Here is a 19,244-nt window from a genome sequence, read left to right on the forward strand (position 1 = left end):
ACCAGTCTTTAAGCCTCCATTATGTTGATTCTCAGTAACTACTGTACTATGTGCAAGGTTTCACATGTTTTCTTACAGAAACATTCTTTTCTCCCCAACTGCTGACCTCATTTAATGACTATTTCTCTCGATTGAGAACAAGTCAGTTTGCCATATAATACAAAGACAGCCAGGCTGGGATCTGGGTGGGACTTGTACATCCTTTGGGGTCATGTTTATGTTAAACCTTTTGTCCAAGGGTGAGCTGGGCAATTATCCCAGCCTACATTTTCTCAGTGAGGTCTGCCAAAGTTCTTAAATTATTTTGATACACCAAATCAACTGATGTTAAATCAGGTCGGGTGGTATTTTAATTGTGCCCCTTAACAGGACTTCTAATTGTAAAGTTCTACCATAAATAAATATAAAAGAGAAGGGAAAATAAAGAAGAAAGGAAGAGGGCTGGGAAGAATAAAAGGAACTAGAAAGGGAAAAAATAGACTCTAAATATTTCTTAGGAGGAAAAGCTGAAGATAACTATCAAACAGAAACCCTTTTGGCTTCTCACCCAGAATTTAGCAGTACAACTAAAATAAGTTAACAAACAAACAAGAATCTCACTATGTAGCACTGACTGGCCTAAAATTCACTGTGTTAACCAAGTTAGCCTTGTACCTACAGAGATCTGCTTGCCTGCGCCGATGAAATTCTGGGATTCAAGGCATGCACCCCACACCTACCCAACATGTAGATGTCAGCAAATGTCTTTTACCCTCATCTATAATTACTTTATAAACCCTTTCTCTGAGCTACACATATAGCCTCAAACTCTTAATCCTGTAAACAAATTAACGTTGAGGCTTAATATGTGCTAGGATAGTAATGTTGCATACTTACCTGAAAACTTATTGCCATTTTTAAATGGCCTTAGGAAATAGGCACCATTTATTCACCAATATTTTCAATGAGTCTATGCTCTCTGTTGTACATTTGTCACCCTGGGCATTCAATGTGGAAAAATCCGGAGAGTAAACTGTAAAGGCTCTGCCAAGTCTTACTGAGTAATTGGACCCCTTGCCAGTACAGGAAAAGGAGGCTCTACAAGCACTCTCTGACCCACCTTCGCTGGCTTTACATTATTACTCACAGAGGAAATTATTTTGATTAGTTGAACAGAAAGGCCATAAAATTTTATTAATAAGATATACTTATTACATAAATACGTGTATTTTATAAATATTTATAAAGCAGGACAATATGGCATTTACCCACTTAGTTACAAAACATTACTTGATTTCTGCTTCACAATGAATTGTGCAATGTAGTCCCCAATCTGTCTTACCATTGTTAAAGTTAGAACTTGTTATTGTTGTCTTTTCCAGTCTTTTCCTACTTCCAAAACATGCACACACATACACACACACATGCATGCACGCACATACACACACATATTCATACATATACATATGCACACATGCACACACACATTCATGCATACACACATGCACACACACACCACAGAAGATAGATATATGAATGTAGAATACAGTTAATTAGGGTCACTATGCTTCCCAGCTTCAACTAAAACACCATCTTGTCCTTAGCCTATGAGACAAAGCTTTGAACAAGCAGGAAAACTCTAGCAACAGGGTTTTATTACTGTGAAGAGACACCATGACCACAAAAACTCTTACAAAGGAAAACACTTAATTGGGGCTTGCTTACAGTTTCAGAGGTTTAGTCCTTTATCACTATGGCGGGACATGGCAACATGCATGCAGACATGGTGCTAAAGAAGGAGCTGAGAGCTCTACATCTTGATCTACAGGCAGCAGAAGGAGACTGTGTGCCACACTGGGCACATCTTGAGCATATATGACCTCAAAGCCCATCCCCACAGTGACGCATTTCCTCCAACAAGGCCACACCTACTCCAACAAGGTGACATATCCTAATAGTGCCACTCTGTATGGGCCAAGCATTCAAACACCTGAATCGATGGGGGCCATACCAATTCAAATCTCCACACTTTGCAACATTAAAATATAGACATGCAAAAATTGAATAAAATCTGGGTAAAAGTTTGAAAATGCTTTTTGTTAATTTAAGATTATATTTATAAAAAAGAAGAACACCAAGGCCTCATTAACAAATGGATAAAGATGATGGTTTTTAAAGAACAGAAAAGAGATAGTAAAAATTTGGACAATATAACTATATTAAAAAAGAAAAATTACAAGTAATTAAAATGTGATATTTATTTTAACTTACCAAAAAAACCGATAATGATAATATTCTTTGCAAAGCTCAGTGTCATGGGCACTCTCATTTAATTGCTAGTAAGAATGGCAATTGTTAGAGCCTTTCTGAAGGCATATTTTATAAGCAAGGATTTCCACATCTGTGAATTTGTTATAAGGAATATTCTGATCCATCCATTTAATAAAATATTGTATAACCAATTACAGAGTTAACTTAATATATTTAGTTCATAAACATTGCAAAGAAAAAACTACTGATTGGCCATCTGGGAGATTATCATGGGGACTGCCTGACAAAAGTATCTGTGTGCTTGGGCCTCAGCCACCAGATCCTCCATGCTAATAGTAGAATTCAGGTGAGAGAGAGTATTTGGGGTATGTGTTATCATGACTCTCTTTCATGATGGCATTAAACCAGCTAACATAATTCAGTAAGACTCCGTGTTCATGAGGCTGGATCCCAACAGAAACTCTACACATCGAAACTCAAATACTGGTTATCAGTCATTCATGTCCTACACAATAGCTGGGAAAATTAAGCCTTGTCCACACAACTCCACAGAAAAGGGATTGCCTAGAAGCTCACACTTAGTCCCACTTCGACTCTTAATGTCTGCACCTCCCCCACCCCTCCCGCTTTGGTGAGTTTAATCTGTATCCTTTTACATGCTTAAATTGGCAAAACAAAAATGTATGTTTCAAGTATCTTAAATGTTTCTATGATAACATTCATTGAAATAGATTATAAACTGTTTCTAAACTCTAAACTTTATTCTAAACATTTTATTTTTAATAACATTGTGGGGAAGGGGAAGTATTTGTGCGTGTGAGTCCAGGTACCAGTAGAGGTCATACAAAGGCACCAGATGCCCTAAAGCTGGACTTACAGGCAGTTGTGAGCTGTCCAGGATGGGTGCTGGGAACTGAATTCAGGTCCTATGCAAGAGTGGTACTCCTTCTTAATGGTTGAACCATGTCTGTAGACCTTCAGCTTTATGTTAAAAACCCTTTTTAAATGCTGGAAAGCAGTAAACTCCCTTAAATCACTAGCGAATATGTCTCCAGTGAAGCCAACAAAATGCAAGTCTCCTTCCCTTTTAGAGAAACAGCTGGTTCTTCCTGTTATTCTTGCTCTAAGTGTTATTCTTTTCCCCCCTAGGTATAAATACCACACAAATTGGCCCTACCTACAAAAAAAAAATTCATTGGTGTTCATCTGACCAGTCATAGTTTCTGTCTGAAAGTTTTGTTTGGTAATCATAACTTTACCTACACATCAGATGAATATTCTGCATTTCATCAGACCTAAAGAAAAAGTATAATTATGTATGTGTGTAAGCATTTTCAGTACTTTTTTTTTGTTTTTTGTTTTTTGTTTTTTTTATTAAGGACACTTCTTTCCTACAGCCCACTCACAGGTCCTCTCATGAGGGAACAGACACATAAAAAATGATACTGTGAAAAAAATACACTAAGAGGAACTCCGAATTTTGAAAGCCAGCGAACCCATTGTGTGCTCCCCCTCCCTCTACACTTCCTTTGTCTCCAGGTCCTCGTGCTGATCCTCACAGTCATTCCAAAATCATACTGTGCTATGTAAGCTAAAACTCCAAATCAGTGGATATTGAACTACGGGATTTGGTAGGAATCTGTGTTATATACAAATTGGGAAAGCAAGTAATCATGTTTGACATTAAAATAACACAAAACAAAAGCATTAAAATGAAGCAATAAACTATGTGGAACAAAAGCAATAAACTATGTGGAAACAGAATTCTGCTTTAGGGGAGGTGCTGTCTTTATCTAGAATAATTTATGCCAGGTAAGAATTAAGAATTTTCATTTTATTCCTTTGTTTCAGAATAGTGTGATCTGGTCACTTTGTGGTACTTACTGAAAATGCCACTTTAGAGATAACCATAGATACTGACTTCTGAAACCAAGTACTGTGTTTTGTTTTTGTTTTTTTTTTTTAAAGATTTATTTATTTATTATGTATACAGTGTTCTGCCTGCATGTATCCCTTCAGGCCAGAAGAGGGCACCAGATCTCATTACAGGTGGTTGTGAGCCACCATGTGGTAGCTGGGAACTGAACTCAGGACCTCTAGAAGAATAGTCAGTGCTCTTAACCTCTGAGCCATCTCTCCAGCCCAACCAAGTACTGTTTTACTCTTATTTTCTCTATTAAAACAATTATTCCCAGGACATACTTATGATTTCCTATAACCATTTTTCTTTAATCTAACTGAAATGACTTCTGAATGAATAACTAAGAAACTTTTCTTTGTTTTGTTCTAATCTTTCAGCTGTTTCTTGTTGTCTGTAAAGTTCATCAACTTTCCTTCTGACATTTAAGGCCCTACAGGAGACTCTAAAACAAAACTTCACTTCCATCAGCTTTCCTATATTTCTTCAGTCACATGAAAATCTTCCTTCGTTGATTGCTTCCTTCTACCTACATTCAGATCTGGGCCATTCTTTAGAGGAGAATGTGGTATCAATAATGAGCCCCAAGAGCCTGTGTGTTAAAGACTTGATCCCTATTTGGCACTACTAGGAACTGGTGAAAATGTAAGACCTGGAACCTAGTGAACAGTCTTCTGGTTATGTGGTATGCCTTTGAAGGGGACGGTGGGACCCTGGGCTATTGCTCTCTCACTCTCATCATAAAGTCAACAGCTTTGTTCTGCTGAATTCTTCCTACCTTGTCCTGATTTACTACAAATCCTAAAGTCACAAGACCAACTAATCATGGATGGAAACTGTAAGCAAAAATACCCTTTTCTATTCAAAAGACCATTGGCTGGGGTCTGTTATAGTTACTGAAAGCTGAGGACACAGGTGGTAATTCAAGCCTGAGCTGATAGGATAAATGGCCAGAATAAAACACCACAGACAGACTCTCAGGGCAATTTAATGCTTATTTCTTGAGAAGTTAGTCTGCAGGAATATAAACAAAATGATGAAGGAAGGAAGATAAATAAAAAAATTGTAATACATGGTATTGTACTACTAAAATGCTTCTCATTTATGAATACTGTAATCTCATGAAATAAGAACTTTTTAATAGTTTTCCCTTTATAGATACACATGTCCCATTTACAAGTAGACAGCTAGTGAACATACAGTATTTACTAACAGAGTAAGCATTTGTAGTTTTCATTGATTATCATAGTAATATCTCCTTTTATTTTATAATACATCTTAATATTCACATTTATAATTAAGTGTAACTCTTCTAGCAAATATTAAGTAGATATATCATATTAAATATAGAGAAGATCAACTACAGCACATATGAGGAAAAGTGTAAATCAAAGGGGAGCCGCTTTGAAAACAATTTAGCATCCTGGAATGATGGGTACTTTGGGGTGTACCAATGATTACATTTGGAACCTTCATGGATGCTGTATACATTCTTATATACCAAGTAACATGCTTCTAAATGATTACAAAGCAAAATTTTCAAAAAGTAAATAATTGAAAATAATGTTTCAGTAAAACTTAACAAAAGAAACTCATTACGAATAGTTACATAGACATGACCCTACCTTAGATTAATGAGCAGGTGAAAACAGCTAACAGAATGATACAACTGTAAAAAGTCAAGACTATGGTGAGTTTGGTGGGTTCTTTTCTTGGTTTTACTTCATGAACTTCTCCTCATCAAAGTTCTCCAAACAATAAACTTAGCTTGTTGAACACATGGGAAGAATTAGACAGAAAATCTTTTCTTTTGCGTTGTCATGGCCAGAAAAATCTCTTTGTTTAACTAGAACACTGTCTTTGACCTCAAATTTGCCACAGAAAATTTGTGGGGAGATGATTTGTGATAAATATCAATTCATGTTTCTGCTCAGCTTTTCAAAGGATTTTGCAACAATTTCATTGCAATTTTCCAGAACTTTATGTGGTCTGACTATGCTATAAAACCTTTGTTATTTGGTTCAGGACAAAGATCATCATAAAACTATTGAGCTAGAAAGAACATGGAACTTGTTAATTCTGGTCTCTAAGGAGACCTTTTTACTAAGTTGAAACATGTAGTTCCTCCTCTTCTGGCTTGTCTTACCACATGGGCCATCACACCTAGCAATCTCTATTTTTGTGTCCATATTCTCTTAGAAATCATTATCATAACCATATCATTGTCATAATCATTGCATTATTGTGTCGTATGAAATGTAAAGCTGTGACTTTGAATAAAAGTATAGCATATCTAATGGCAACAATTCTCATGTCTGTAAATTTGGAATGACATTTCTCTTGTAAGTTTCATATCCTCAGTTTTAGAAAATGCATCTCAAAATTTCTGTTTCTAAAAGTAAGGGATCTGAGTGAATGATTGGGCAGGCCATGTGACTCTATTGTAGTTACTAGGAATAGAAGGAAATCTAGAGAAACTTTTATCTTGCTAACATCTTTGTGTTCATCATTGATTCATTGTATAAATAAAATTAAAATAAGATGGCATAAAAATTATTTAAGAGCCGGACAGTGGTGGCGCACGCCTTTAATCCCAGCACTCGAGAGGCAGAGGCAGGAAGATCTTTGTGCGTTTGAGGCCAGCCTGGTCTACAGATCAAGATCCAGGAAAGGCACAAAGCTACACAGAAAAACCCTGTCTCAAAAAACAAAAAAAAAAAAAAAAGAAAGAAAGAAAGAAAGAAAGAAAGAAAGAAAGAAAGAAAGAAAGAAAGAAAGAAAGAAAGAAAGAAATTATTTAAGAGCTCCAAATGTCTTAAGGAGTCCTGTTTCCCTCATTTTTACATTCTTTGTCTAATTGAAATAGACATACATAACAGACATATTAATTCCTTAAAAGTAAACAAATTGAAAGTCAGTAAATATTTACACAATACTGCAGAGATATTGACAACAAAAAGTCTATAGCCTATGAACAGACATGCTTGAGAAATGAAAAATTCTGCCTGGGAACTTCCAGTCCATCACAGGTGACCTTATCGAGAAAACTTGAACATTAAACTTTAAACATTAAACTTTCACTTAAACAGGTCCTGTCTCCTTCATTTGCTCAGTCAGCATATCAGGTCAGCAAGCCTGTCCCTGATTCACCTAAGAATGTTAAAACAAAGCCCATTTACATAGTCACGTCTTCTTAGAAGTTGGGTATGCAGATGCTTTCAGTAGAAGAGCCTACCAAAGTGCAAAGCTTTACATTCAATTTCCATCATTGCAAAAATAAATAAAAATTCTAAATACCTCCCATTTACTTCTTTCTTCTTCTAAATTACCTCACATGGGACAACTTTCCAATTTCCCCCCAAGGAGATTCTTCTTTTAATAACTTTTTGCCAGTATGATACCATAAAATATGATAGAGATGTACTGAGTGTCTAGCCCATGGATATATTCCTTAACTACCACATATAAGACTTCAAGTCTGATCCCCAGTACTTCCAAAGAATACAATATCTTAATATGGTACCTAAAATTAGATATATACTTTTGATATACACTATCTTATACCCTAGACTTTAGATTTCAGTTACTAAAACCAACCATAATTCTGATTTTTATATAATTCAAGAATTAGCCGGGCGGTGGTGGCACACGCCTTTAATCCCAGCACTCGGGAGGCAGAGGCAGGCAGATCTCTGTGAGTTCAAGGCCAGCCTGGGCTACCAAGTGAGTTCCAGGAAAGGCGCAAAGCTACACAGAGAAACCCTGTCTCGAAAAACAAAAAGAAAAACAAAAAAAAAAAAAGAATTAATCACTCAGCAAATATTTACCAAGTACCTAGTAAATTCTAAGTTTTAGGCTAGGGCTTAGGGATGCAAAATCAAATAATGCTCTCACCCTGTTCTCCAAAGGCTGAATTATACCATTAGCATAAGAGAAGACTATAAGTTAAAACTCTGGCTTCTGTCCATTTGTATTTTTCAAGTAGATCACTAATATGCCTACCTATAGGCAGAGAAATTTACTTCCAAATTTACTTCCAACAGTAAAGTATAGCTGGAGAGTTTCTCCCCGGGTCCCGCCAAGTCCCCACAGTCTCACAGCCCGCTTATAAAATAATCACTCAGAAGCTTATATTACTTATAAACTGTATGGCCATGGCAGGCTTCTTGCTATCTATTTCTTATATCTTAAATTAACCCATTTCTATAAATCTATACCTTGCCATGTGGCTCGTGGCTTACAGGTACTTTACATCCTGCTCCTCATGGCAGCTGGCAGTGTTTCCTCACTCAGCCTTCCACTTCCCAGACTTCTCCTCTCTCCTTGTCCCACCTATACTTCCTGCCTGACTACTGGCCAATCAGCACTTTTTTTATTAACCAATCAGAGCAACACATTCAGAGCATACAGAACATCCCACGACAGTAAAGTAAAGTTCACCATGACTTTATTCCCAATATTCCTCTTAAGAATGAAAAATTTTAACCCTTCTTTTTCAATGTGATACATCCTATTTTTTATCTCATTAAATTTAAGTGAAAAAAATTACTACGATTTCAGTATTTTAAGTGGCCCTGCAAAAAATGAGTAACAGAGTTAAGAAAAAATGCCTAAAGGGGAGACTTTCTGCTCCCGTAAATTTCCAGGCCAACACCTTGAGTGCCATGGTCATAACAAAGTGGGATTGCTAACAACTGTCATCCAACTTATATTTTGTGAATTCATTCACAAATCATACATAGTGCTTCACCAAATATATCAAGTGATTTGCTTAAGAACTATACTGCACAAGTTTTGTTGATTTACCATATTTTAAAAAAAAACACTACAAAGAAGATATAAAATGTATAAGATATAAAAGATATAAAATGTACTTTATTCTCAATGAACTTACCTTCAAACCTTGTGATATCACAGTTCTCCAAAGTTCCTCTAAGTATCACAGCCTATTATCCCATCTATAATTTTGCTAAAGATTAAGGTAATGTTTTCAGGTCTGTTTTGTCCATGTTCCCTCTTTCCTTGTTGGATGATATTTTGTTTGTGTTATGACAAATAAAGCTCATCTGGAGATCAGAGGGCAGAACTAGCCTCTAGTTAACCATAGAGGCCAGGCAGTGGTGACACAAACCTTTAATCCCAGCACTTGGGAGGAGAAAGCAGGAAGATCGGGAGTTTAAGGCCACCCTGGGCTAGATGAGATTGAACTAGTCTAAAAGAGAAACAGAGCTGGTTGGTGGTGGCTCACACCTTTGATCCCAGCATATGGAAGGCTCACACGTTTAATGCCAGCACTAGGGAGGTGGAGACAGGAATATAAGGCAGGTCTTGACCCCACCACCCCACCACCCATTCAATCTGAGGATTCATAGAGTTAAGAAGTCTCTCTAGTGGATGTTGCTCTGCTTCTCTGATCTTTCAGCTTTCACCCTAATATCTCACTCCAGGTTTTTATTATTAAGACTAATTAAAATCATGCTTCATTTACGTCTTTCAGGAATTTAAGTTCTCAGATGGTTTCCTCAAATTAACATGTCAAAAAAGTTCTAGAACTGCTGTAGACATGATGAACCTTTCTCTGATTTAATAAAGAAAAGAGTATTTCTCTATGCCCTGTGGATACATATGAATCTCATCTCAGTAGCTTGTCAAACTGCAGGTCCCACATCAGTGGCAATGGGCTAGGACCCACAAGTACATTTCTGGCAAGCTACTAGGTGATATTCACACTCTGACTAATGGACCACATTTTGTGTGGTAAGACTTTGGAAGGTCCTCCCAGTATTCATAGGAATGCGCAGAGAATCAGTTACACTCCAGGAGGCTCTAGGATTTCCATTATTTTTTACAATTCTATGTCATTGTTCTTATATTGGCACAAACTTGCACCTCTACCAAAGATGTCTACATCCTAACCCCTAGAACCTAGGAATATGTTCTAATACATGGCAAAAGGGATTAAACTCAAAGATGAAGGTAAGATTCCTAAAAATAAAACTATCATATGAGCTAGCTATAATACTCCCAGATATACACCCAAAGAAATCCAAGCATATCACCAAGATAAATGTGCATCCATGTTTCTTGTGCACTATTGACAAATAACCAAGATATGAAACAAATATGAATGCCATCAGTAGATAAAAGAAAATGCTGTATATATAAACAGCAGAGTTTTATCTCACTGAAAGAAGGAAATTGTGTAACCTGTAGCATGAACTTGAGATTGTCACATCAAGCACAAAAAGCCTGACTCAAGAAGACAAGTATCACCTGTTTTCTCACATCCACAAAATTTAGGTTTTTTTAAATTAGAAGAAAATTGTAGAATGGCCTGGCTAGCTTGACTAGTCCAACTGGCAAGCTCTGAGTTCAAGTGAGAGATACTACCTCAACATATAATGTAGAGAGCAATAGAGAAAATATATACCTTTCATCAACCCCTGGCCTCAACACACATGTATGTTTGTACTCCCCACACATATGCAAACACACATGCACACCACACACACATGCACATGTAAAGAATAAAGCCAGGGATGTTTTCCCTAACTACCCATACAGATTCAATATTATCGCAGGGATCCTTAAATCTGGAAGAGAGAATCCTCATAGAAAGCTACAGCTCTTGAAGAATGATTACAGAGATATACTTCCACTTCCCTGAAGATGTGGAAACCAAGTATGAAAAAACGGACCACTTTTCAAAGCTCAAAAGGTCCACATGCTTAGTCAGGAGCTTCCAAAAGACACACCACTGGCTGACATTTTGTTTTTAGCACAGTGAGGCTCATATCAAACTTCCAACCTAGGGAACTGTAGAATAATATCTGTGTGTTTTAAATTAATTCATGGTAATTGTCAGAGCAGCAAGAGAAAGCTAACTCATTCTCATTACCGTACTTTCACAGAATAAAAGCCAACTCCAGTGTTTTCTATGATGTCATGGATTTCTTTTTAGAATAATATTTGGTGGAGTTTTTGCCCTTCTTTGGGTTGCCCTTTATTTTGAAACTATGAAAATCTGTAGATGACGTGAGAAGTCTTGTTTTATATAGAAGTCACTGAACTATGTATAGGACTATATAGTGCATTTTATTGTGCTAAATTGTCATGGATTTTTTAACTCTTAAAATTGTTTTGTTGGGTTTCAAATAAGATTTACTACTAATTGCCTACAGTCTGATTTTAATTGTAGTGTTTTTGTTTTTAGAGTACAATAATATGTTACCATTACTGATTTAAAAATAATTGAAAACTCATAAAATGATTTGGGGATAAGAATTCTTCTCCTTTTTTTATTTTTAGAGACTGTTGCCAAATTTATCACCAAATAAGTTTAAATGTCAGCATAATAACTTTTTCATAAATTCTAAATTAGATGGAATTTGGGTTGGAAGGAACCTATACACGTGCCAGAATAGAAAACATTTAGAATTAGGTCTCTTACATGCACAATTTTTAACCTATTAGTAATGGAAAGAAGGGATGTCAATAAAATTAAAACATCCTGGGGTTTTGTTCCTCTAAACAATTGAAGTTTCATCATGCAAGAGTTCAACAAAGGAAATCAGCTAAAAATACAAAAGATTTGAGGATAAAATGTTATATCAAGCAGTAAAATTTCAAAAGAATGTATTCAAAACCTGTGGAAGAGCTTTAATCTATTCAGATATAGTGGAGTTTTGTTGGTTTTACATGTCATTCAACAACCTGTTTGAGAAGTCACTTCTAAGTATCAACAGGCCTAGTTCTTAGTGTTCCGTGTGTGGTAACAGGGACCATCATGGAGTGTTCTCCAGTCTCTCCCTAGAAGTGGAGACTTGGGGAAGAGGACCGAACATGAGAAAGATACCAGAGGAGCCCTTAAAGAGAAAGAAAAAGGCAAAGATTCAATATGACAGTGAAATACAGAAGTTAGCGAAGAGCAGGACCCTTATCAATCAGGGCTTGAAGCTGCAAACAACAGAAACCAGAGCTGGTTTTATTTGGGGAGATGTTACAGAGCTGTTCACAGTTCTATGAGCCTGAAAACATAGGGAAATGAAACCAAACCCGACCCCAAACCAGGTCAGACAAGCCGTCAATGCTTCTTCCATTAAATGCTCAATGTTCAGTTGCTCTGCCGTTGATTGGGCAGTTCCAAAAAAACCACATCCTGCCGCCTCCTCTTGTGTACTTTCACTCATCCACAAAGTAACTACTGAGAGTAAACACTGAGTAAGTACTTGTTACTCTGTACTTTTTATGGAAAAGTGACAAGAAAATGCACTGTATACATACTTGGTACAGATGCTGGTTTGTTTTTTCTTTTCTTTTTCCAGATGTTTTCTATCTACATTCTTTTGAATGCACAGATGTGAGACAGAGAAATACGGAGGCCCAACTGTAGATATGTGTATAATATTAAGAATATTCTAAGGGATTTCATCTGTTAGTCAGCACTTAGACACTCGAAACAGGCAAAAGCCCATTGCAAGCCGCCTGCATTCATTGTAAGGAAGCTAAAGTTCATCTTAACTAAACTCAAGTCTCTTGAAATCAGAAAAGAGGAAGGCTCTGCCTTGCCAGTGACTGTCTCTTAAGTCATGTTGAGTTCAATGATATGAGCTGTTTCCTCCGGAAATGACAGCAATGTGCCAACCACAGAGTCAATGTTGAACAAAAAAATCAAGGATGCATCATGGCCATTGTGGACATACTGACAACGAGTACAATGAAGGTTTGTTTTCAGGAAGCATGTTGAAATTATATTATATACCTTTCTGGCAATAAATAATAAAAAGATTATTAATAATCATAACAATATCTTTTTTTTCCGAGACAGGGTTTTTCTGTGTAGTTTTGGTGCCTGTCCTGAATCAATCTCTCTCTCTCTCTCTCTCTCTCTCTCTCTCTCTCTCTCTCTCTCTCTCTCTCTCTCTCTCTCTCTCCCCTCCCTCCCTCCCCCCCCCTCTCTCTCTTTCTAGACCAGGCTGGCCTCGAACTCACAGAGATCTGCCTGACTCTGCCTCCCGAGTGCTGGGATTAAAGGCGTGCACCACCACTGCCACCCGGCTCATAACAGTATCTTAAACACTGAATTCTGGTACAATGGCCTTCTCTACTCAATAATATATAAAAATATCCAGCCAGAACTGAACTTTTTCTATATCTCAAACACTGATAGTCACTCCCAAATATATTTTATTCTATCTTTAGCTCTGTTTGAACAACAAATACAAGGGAAATTGACAGCATTATAGAAACAGACTTGCTGAGGATTGCACAAAAAATGATAAGTTCCCACCCCACTTACATTTTAGTTTGTAATTCTTAGTCCAATTCCCAAGCCCAAGTCTGACTGAAAAGTGCTGAAGAACACTGGCAAATTTCCCAGTTTTGTTTTGTTTGTTGTTTTTTCCTAAATCTTAAAAGTTAGCTGTGTCTACCGGGCCTAGTGTCACTTGAGGAACTGAGGCAGGAGGATTATGAGTTTGAGGCCTGCATGATCTACAATAAAGTCAAAGCCAGTCTGAGTTACTTACAGAGACCTTGTCTCAAAATAGAAAAGAGAAAAGGAAGGGTTACAACTCCGTGGTACGGTGCTTGCTTATAGTGGCATTACCTGAGTAAAAGCCCAAAAATCATAAAAAAACAATTGATTAATTAACCAGCTAATCAATCAGATATAATTATACGTATGCTGGCAAAATCTGATACTGCAAACTGAAAATACTTATTTGCCTGGGAATTCCCCAGGGTGGTCCAACCTTGAGCAACAATCCTTATAGAACCATTTTCCATGCGAATGATTTGACTTAAAATAAATTTAAAATTTTATGGGCCCCTGAGAGCTTTTTAGTGAAGATTTAGCATAATGAGGGGGAAGGGTATTTATTTATTGATTGATTGCCATCTCTGTGTGATCAAGTTGAGGATCTTCCCCTTTTTGTTTTCTACTGCCAGATGTGCTAATGGTACAGCTTCCACTGTAAGCATATATCATTCTCACCTTGCCCTGGCTCATTAGCAACCATTTGTACGGAGGCAACAGGTACCTTTTCCTCCTGCTATTCTCTAATATAACTCGCTTAGTGTTGCTATATTTACTGATGATGTTGGTTTATTCTTCATGCTGCTCATGGGTATTAGCTTAAAAGCCTCTATGTTGATTAGTCTTTGTCACCCTGACACAATCTGTGGTCACTTGGGAAGAAGGAACCTCAGTTATGGAATTTTTTTCCATCAGATTGGTCTATGAGCATATTGGTGGGAAATTTTCTTGATTGTTAATTTATATAGGAGGGTTCAGTCCACTGTGGGCAGTACCACCCTTTGGCAGCTGGGCCTGGACTGTGTAACAAAGGTAGCTGAGGAAGCCAGCAAGTAGTGTTCCTCTGTGGTCTCTGCCTCAGTTTCTGTTTCTAGGTTCCTGCCTTGGCTCTCTTGATGGTGGACTATAAACTATAAGCTGGAATAAGCCTTTTCTGAATTTGACTATGATGTTTATCACAGCAAACCGACAGAACAGCTTTTAATCTCTCAAATTTCCAACTTCCTTTTCAAGGAATAGTAATAACCACAAATGCTGCTTATCTAAGTATGCTGGGTATACAAACAAAAATTAACGAACTAAATTACTATTCAGAATTTTATAATATGGATGTAGATAATCTTGACTACAATCTTGCTGATCTCATACAACCCTATCAAGGAAAAGCAAGAGACCTACAAGTCAGTTAAAAAAAAAAAAAAAAAGACCATCCTTTATCCCACACAGCTTAAGACTAACCTGAGAGAGAATATGAAAATCCCATAGGCATTGTAAACAAAGGTCTCAAAAATCCTTGAATATTCAGCAGACGAGAAGTTTAAAGAAGCTAGGAGTGGACACTCTGGTACCAGTGGTGGGGATGGAGATGCACAGATGAAGAAAATCTGCATGCACATTTTGCATGAATTTCAAAACACTGAAAATGTTTTCTTTACCTTGTTGTCAATTTTATTATCCCTAACAATAAATCCTTTAAAGAAAACTATGCATGTAAGGAGTCATGGTAGTGATAGATTCTCTGTTGATACATCCACTTTGACCTTGGTGAATATGAGGACAAAATTTTTCTATTTTCCCTACTTCTCTTGATCTTCAGTTTAAATATCTTGCTTTTGACATATTACACTAAAAATTCATTAACTGGCTAATGTTTTGACAGATTCCTGTATGAGATTATCTCAAGAACAAATTGGCACTTAAACAAATAATTGAAACAAATACAAAAATCAAGAAATATAATCTGTCATTTGCTGAGTAATATTGCCTGTAGCTGGATAGATACATATGCCAAAAGACATCTGTTCCAATCTATCGTGCTAGATATAATTAAGTAGTTTGACCTTATAGTCTTGCATGGATATTAATTGTAATCAATGTACCCTCTGGCAAATTATACAAGAATCATTGGAGAAAAATAATATCTACTAAAGGCTTGTGAGATTAAGTCATGGGAAGAGAAGAGGAGATGTGTATTTCAAGTGCAGAATTAGCAATGCCAAAAGACTTCTGTTTGTTATCACTGTAGAAACAATACATTTAACACAATCATTTCATGTTGCTTTTTTTCAATGAAACAGTATTGTTCTGATGATGTAAAATTTATTGTTGGCCTTTTCCAAAATATGATTTAATACTTAGTATTTTTCTTATTTACTAATAATTTTATCAAACAAATACCAACTTAATTTAATAATGAACAAAACAAGGAAAATATAACAGAAGTCATTTATACAAAACTGGAGTGAGTGAAATTTTTTATTCTATTAAGAAAAGGGTCAGTGAAGGGCTGGGTAGATTTCAAACTGTGAGGTGCATTTTGTAGTTAGTTGAATTTTTTTTCTATATATTATCTAAAGATAGAAGAAGCATATCAAGAATCAGAAGTATTCTATGCATAAATTCCTTTAATCTTTGATACAGGCCAAGTTTTTTTTCAATCCCTGAGAGATAGTTTGTATAGAGAAACTGTCCTAAATTCTTCCAGCAGTGCACCTCCTAGTAGATCCAAATAATACATCTTGTCCTCATACGTGAGAAAGTGTTTAGTAAAACCAGATGGCCAACTGTTTTCCTGTCCTGAGGCTCTAAAAATTGGGAAGAATAGATTCAATGTCAAAAAAAAAAAAAAGTTCAGATCTAATAACAAGAGCAAACTCATGAACACTCTGGTTCACCCATAATTAGATTGTTTCATTTATTCTCCACCCAAATCTTATTAAGACACAGTTTCTTATCTGAAAAATATTATTCCAATTCACATTGAGCTTAAATTTCCTCCATGTCTCACCTTCATGAAAATCTACTCAAGATCTGCATTGTCGCTCAAAGACTAAGAAACCAAGGGGAATAAGTGTATTATAAGATTTATATTTAATCAGCTCACTTTAATTAGCAGATGTTTGAATATCACTCCTGAATATTTAACTCAGCCAAAGAAAAGCAAATCTTCTAGGTCCAGGCTTCATAGGCAAATCACCTGAGGATCCTGACACTGCAAAGAGGGAGCTGGGACACACATTTCTTATGAGTTCCCAGGTGATGCTGGAGCTGCTGCTCTGGGTATTGTTTTGAATAACAACTTCCCAGGGCCAAAGGAAATTCAGAGTCTGTCCCTGACGTTTCTCCCAGCTACTCTCATGAGCTGTTCCAAACCTACTAAACCCTCCTCCATGTCCATGACACCTTGGTTTAGCCAATGTTTCTTCCACTTTCTACTGAAGCAGCCATGGAGTTTGCATTTGGGATCTTCAAGCTCCCAGTTTCTCCTCTAGAATAACCACTCCCTCTTGTATTTGCTCTGACACTGTGCATGTTCTTCATGTCTAGATAATAATGAGAGTGTGGTGAAAGAGAACTCCAAAGTATCAAGAGGAAATATAGTACAAGATAACAGTGATGCCTTCAAGGATCTTTAGGAAGATCAGATAATTAACTAAAATGGTGTTAAGAAAGCAAAATAATATGTCTGGTATGTGTAATATAGATACATATATAATTTAAGTATATAAACATAAGTTAATGAAGCTTGATCAAAAATATAAAGGATAAATTCTACTTTAGAGGTTGTAAGAGAACTGGTGGTGGCGTATCCCTTCGATCCCAGCATTTGGCAAGTATAAGTAGGCGGATCTCTGTGAATTCAAGGTCAGCCTGGTCTACATCATGAGTTCCAGGACATCCAGGATGACACAGGAAAAGAAGAAAACACAAAGTGTTGTAAGGGAATTGATCAGAAAAGTATGCAACAGCACTCTAGGGAAAGAAAATAACATAACATACAAGAATAAAAATTTTATCAGAGAATGCAAAGGGATACTCATCAACCAGAGTCAAAAAATTAGTATGAACCTCCTGAGTGCCAAATTAAAAAAATAAACAAAACCCTACTTCTATTTTTGGGTGATAGAAAGCTCTCTGATGATAGCAGGGAGCAAGACAGCAAAGGTGATTCTATTTCCAGCTTTGCCTGGACAAGTTCCAATTTATACTACTGTCCATCTATAATTACAACAAATCATTAATATATTTTCACTACCCTAAGTGAGCTAAATAGAACAATAAATTGTATGGTCTCTATAAGTATAATAGAATCCATATTTTATTCTAATAAATGAGAATAGTGGTACGCAGCCCATAGTCTCAAAATATCTGGATCACAACACAACCAAATTTTATCATAGTTATACATTATGTACCTTGGGATTATGCAAATAGATACATTAAGTTCTACAGAAGCTTATAAATGTAGTTCATCACTATATCTCTTCAAAACATTAAATTCAATATTAAGAAACTAAAAGCAGGATTTATGAAAATGCTAGAAATTGATAAAGGGAGTTGCTCCAAATTAGAGGGAATTTTCATCAAACTAGAGTGTGTTAACGATGAATCAAGGCAGTTCAGGGAGTGTGGGGAGGGGGCTGACTAGATTAGTAACCGGCATTAAAGAAGGTAGATGTTAGATCTACTTTAGATGTAGAATCAAGCAGGCTTAGAAACTGACTGGTTGCAAAAGGCCAGTGAGAGAAAGAACTGAAGGATAAATTTTGAATTTTAAGCTTGGATGCTTGAATGAAATAAAAAATGCAAGAAGGATGCCAGAATAAAAGGAAGGATTCAGCAGCAGATTGATGGCCTTGCTTCATATGGGCATTTCCAACAGATACCTCATTAATCATTTTGCCCAGTGATGGTCCTCCTTTACGTTCATGTTTCATTCATAAAAAATTATATCTGTATTCTCTGCTATCTTTGACCTACTCCTAGATACAGGGAAATTTTCAACCAGAATTCTTTTTTCCATGGTTATAGATGTGTCAGATTTGTAACTTATATTCCTAATTTCAGATTCATGGAGGCTCAAAACATTGATATTACTTAATACTACCTTTAAGAGTTAAGTGATCACGACAAAAACAACTACCTATTTAAGTAATGTTTCACTCTATGTGACCTTGCATATCTATCTCTGCTCAGATTTGATGACATACAAAACACAATCACCACTAAAAACCATAAATGAAAGAAATGCTGCTTTGATTTTCATAATAGAAAGATAAACATGTAGTTGGAATTGCAAGGGGGTGGCCTCCAACCAGCTCCCAATAAAGATATAGAGACTTATTAAGTATGAATGCTCAACCTTAGCACTTTTAACTTAATTTAACCTGTTTCCCTTCATCTACGTTTTGCCTTGGGACTCTTTGCCTTTCTGTATGTCCTACTTTCCTGCTTCCTCCATGTCTGGTTGTCTGACCCTTGGCATCTCTTTTTCTCCCCGCAACTCCCCAGCCTAAACTCCTCCTACTACTTACTCTCCCTGCCCAGAAGTCCCACCTACACCTCCTCCCTCAGTATTGGCCATTCTGTTTTTTATTAGACCAATCAGGTGCCTTAGGTGGACAAAGTAAAACAGCAGCGCATCTTTACATAATTTAACACATTTTGCATAGTTAAAGAAATATTCTGTAATATAAATGTGTCTTCTTTCCCTAAATTTCACATATTTACTATTTCCCCCATCAGTTCCTGTCCAAATAT

The sequence above is a fragment of the Peromyscus maniculatus genome, chromosome 16 (genome assembly GCF_049852395.1).
Source record: "Peromyscus maniculatus bairdii isolate BWxNUB_F1_BW_parent chromosome 16, HU_Pman_BW_mat_3.1, whole genome shotgun sequence".
NCBI classification, from domain to species: Eukaryota; Metazoa; Chordata; class Mammalia; order Rodentia; family Cricetidae; genus Peromyscus; species Peromyscus maniculatus.